At 34.0% G+C, this 4,118-nt stretch overlaps 1 non-coding gene across 1 annotated transcript; it reads right to left on the bottom strand.

The window, feature by feature from the left end:
- Positions 1-2,404: 2,404 nt before the first annotated feature.
- On the bottom strand, positions 2,405-2,512 carry LOC130942268 (small nucleolar RNA R71). The gene has a single exon (XR_009070845.1). It is a non-coding gene; the product is annotated as a small nucleolar RNA R71 (small nucleolar RNA).
- Between the last annotated feature and the right edge of the window lie 1,606 nt (positions 2,513-4,118).

Genomic DNA, 4,118 nt, shown 5'->3' with positions numbered 1-4,118 from the left:
ATCTGAAATTTCCACCAATAAATTACATAAGTATCTCTATCTTTATTTTATATTTATTTATCTTTTAATTATCAAAATCCATAACTATTTGAATCCGCCTGACTGAGAATTACAAGATGACCATAGCTTGCTTCAAGCTGACAATCTCCGTGGGATCGACCCTTACTCACGTAAGGTTTATTACTTGGACGACCCAGTGCACTTGCTGGTTAGTTGTGCGAAGTTGTGAAAAAGAGTTGAGATTACAATTGTGCGTACCAAGTTGTTGGCGCCATTGAGATCACAATTTCATACACCAAGTTTTTGGCGCCGTTGCCGGAGATTGTTCGAGTTTGGACAACTGACGGTTCATCTTGTTGCTCAGATTAGGTAATTTTCTTCTTGTTTCAACCTTTATTTCATTTTCAAAAAGTTTTCAAAAATCTTTCAAAATTTTTTCTTCTTTTTCATTTTTCCAAAATAATTTTCAAAAAAAAAATACAAAAAAATTATAAAATCATAAAAATAAAAAATATTTTGTGTTTCTTGTTTGAGTCTAGTGTCAATTTTTAAGTTTGGTGTCAATTGCATGTTATAATTTCTCTAAAAAATTTTTTTCAAAAATTCATGCATTACATTCTTCATGATCTTCAAGTTGTTCTTAATGAGTCTCCTTGTTTGATCTTCATATTTTCTTGTTTTGTGTCTTTTCTTGTTTTTCATATGCATTTTTAGTTTGTTAGTGTCTAAGCATTAAAAATTTCTAAGTTTGGTGTCTTGCATGTTTTTCTTTTCTTGAAAATTTTTCAAAAATAAGTTCTTGATGTTCATCATGATCTTCAAAGTGTTCTTGGTGTTCATCTTGACATTCAAAGTGTTCTTGCATGCATCATTGGTTTTGATCCAAAATTTTCATGTTTTGAGTCATTTTTGTGTTTTTTTTTTGTGTTTTTCTCCCTCATCATTAAAAGTTCAAAAATAAAAAAATATCTTTTCCTTACTTCACTCATAAATTTCGAAATCTTTGGATTGACTTAGTCAAAATTTTTTAAAATAAGTTGTTTCTTGTTAGTCAAGTCAAGATTTCAATTTCAAAAATTTATCTTTTCAAAATCTTTTTCAAAATCAAATCTTTTTCATTTTTTCCTTTAATTTTCGAAAATCTTCAAAAATCTTTTTCAAAACTTTTCAAAATCTTTTTCCTATTTTCAGCTGATATTTTTCGAAATTATTACTAACAATTAATGTTTTGATTCAAAAATTTCAAGTTTGTTACTTTCTTGTTAAGAAAGATTCAAACTTTAAATTTTAGAATCATATCTTTTGATTTCTTGTGAGTCAAGTCATTAATTTTGATTTTAAAAATTAAATCTTTTTCAAAATAAATTTCAATCATATCTTTTCAATCATATCTTTTCAAACATATCTTTTTCAAATCATATCTTTTTCAAACTTTAATTTCAAAATATCTTTTTCTAACTTCTTATCTTTTAAAAATTAATTTCAAAATCTTTTTCAAAACTACCTAACTAATTTTCTTTCTCTAATTTTCGAAAACTCCTCACCCTTTTTCAAAATTCTTTTAATTAACTAATTGTTTCAAATTTTAATTTTAATTTTATTTCTTCTCATAATTTTCGAAAATCACTAACCATTTTTCAAAAATAATTTTCGAAATTCTCTCCCTCTCATCTCTTTCTATTTATTTTATTTATCTACTAACACTTTTCTTCTACTCATAATTTGAACCTTTTCTTCTCTCTGTGTTTGGATTTTTCTTCTTCTCTCTACATTATTTTTCTGTTCTTCTCTTCTTCTTCTCACATAAAGGAATCTCTATACTGTGACATAGAGTATTCCTCTTCTTTTTTGTCCTCTTCTTTTTCATATGAGCAGGAGCAAAGACAAGGACATTCTTGTTGAAGCAGATCCTGAACCTGAAAGGACTCTGAAGAAGAAGCTAAGAGAAGCTAAAGCACAACAATCCAGAGAAAATCTTACAGAGAATCTCGAATAAGAAGTAATGGCCAAACCTAACAACAATGCCAATAATGCAAGGAAGATGCTTGGTGACTTTATTGCACCAAATTCCAACTTCCATGGAAGAAGCATCTCAATCCCTGCTATTGGAGCAAACAATTTTGAGCTAAAGTCTCAATTAGTTTCTCTGATGTAACAAAATTACAAGTTTTATGAACTTCCATCAGAAGATCCTTTTCAGTTCTTAACTGAATTCTTGTAGATCTGTGACACTGTTAAGACAAATGGAGTTGATCCCGAGGTCTATAAGCTTATGCTTTTCTCTTTTGCTGTAAGAGACAGAGCTAGAATATGGTTGGACTCTCAGCCTAGAGATAGCCTGAACTATTGGGATAAGCTGGTCATGGCTTTCTTAGCCAAATTCTTTCCTCCTCAAAAGCTGAGCAAGCTTAGAGTGGATGTTCAAACCTTTAGGCAGAAAGAAGGTGAATCCCTCTATGAAGCTTGGGAAAGATACAAGCAACTAACCAAAAAGTGCCCTTCTGATATGCTCTCAAAATGGACCATCATAGATATATTCTATGATGGTTTGTCTGAATTGTCTAAGATGTCATTAGACCATTCTGCAGGTGGATCTATTCACCTGAAGAAAACACCTGTAGAAGCTCAGGAAGCCATTGAAATGGTTGCAAATAACTAGTTCATGTACACCTCTGAGAGGAATCCTATGAATAATGGGACGTCTCAGAAGAAGGGAGTTCTTGAAATTGATGCTCTGAATGCCATATTAGCTCAGAACAAAATGTTGACTCAGCAAGTCAATATAATTTTTCAGAGTCTGAATGGATTGCAAAATGCATCCAACATTACTAAAGAAGCATCTTCTGAAGAAGAAGCTTATGATCTTGAGAACCCTGCAATGGCAGAGGTAAATTACATGGGTGAAGTCTATGGAAACACCTATAATCCCTCATGGAAAAATCATCCAAATTTCTCATGGAAGGATCAACAAAAGCCTCAACAAGGCTTTAACAATAATAATGGTGGAAGAAACAGGTTTAGCAATGGCAAGCCTTTTCCATCATCCTCTTAGCAACAGACAGAGAATTCTGAGTAGAACCCATCTAGCTTAGCAAATATAGTCTCTGATCTATCTAAGGCCACTCTCAGTTTTATGAATGAAACAAAGTCCTCCATTAGAAATTTGGAGGCACAAGTGGGCCAGCTGAGTAAAAAAAGTCACGGAAACTCCTCCTAGTCTTTCGTTGAGCTGTTGTACTTCTTTGATGCAGGTTAGACTTTTCATGTCGAGTATAGCCTGACATTTATCTGCGTTTGCCTCAATTCCTCTTTGTGTGAGCATGAAGCCCAAGAACTTGCCAGCTTTTACTGCGAAGGTACATTTGACTGGATTGAGTCGCATACCAGGCTTTCTTATGGTGTCGAATACTTTGGTGAGGTTGGACAGTAAGGATTCCTCACTCTGTGTTTTTACCAACATATCGTCTATATATACTTTCATTAGTTTCCCAATGTGTCTTGCAAAGACTTTGTTCATCAACCTTTGGTAGGTAGCTCCGGCGCTTTTAAGTTCGAATGGCATGACAACATAACAATAATTTGCTTTTGGAGTTAGGAATGAGGTCTTTTCCTGATCAGGTGGATACATGGGGATTTGATTGTATCCTGAGTAAGCGTCCATGAACGAGAGGTATTTGTATCCGAAGGAGGCATCCACTAGAGTGTCAATATTTTGGAGTGGATAGGGATCTTTTGGGCAGGCTTTGTTGAGATCAGTGTAGTCAGTGCACATCTGCCACTTCCCATTTGATTTTTTCACCAAGACGATGTTAGCTAGCCATAGTGGATATTTGGCTTCTCTTATGAATCTTGCCTCCAGTAGAGCTTGTACCTGTTCTTCCATAACTTGAAATCTTTCGGGTTCGAGTTTTCTACGTTTCTGTTGTACTGACCGAGATCCTAGATATACTGCCAGCTTGTGGCACATTAGTTTGGGGTCTATGCCCGGCATGTCTGCAGCCTTCCATGCAAAGAGGTCGACATTGTTCCTTAAGAACTGAATCAGGGGCTTCTTTACATCTCCATATAAGGTTGCCCCAATATTTGTTGTCTTTCTCCAGTGTGTCTCAGATATGAAC

Source organism: Arachis stenosperma, chromosome 7 (assembly GCF_014773155.1).
Source record: "Arachis stenosperma cultivar V10309 chromosome 7, arast.V10309.gnm1.PFL2, whole genome shotgun sequence".
In the NCBI taxonomy this organism is placed as follows: domain Eukaryota; kingdom Viridiplantae; phylum Streptophyta; class Magnoliopsida; order Fabales; family Fabaceae; genus Arachis; species Arachis stenosperma.
The sequence above is the reverse complement of the archived record's forward strand: the minus strand, read 5'-3'. Positions and strand labels throughout refer to the sequence as shown.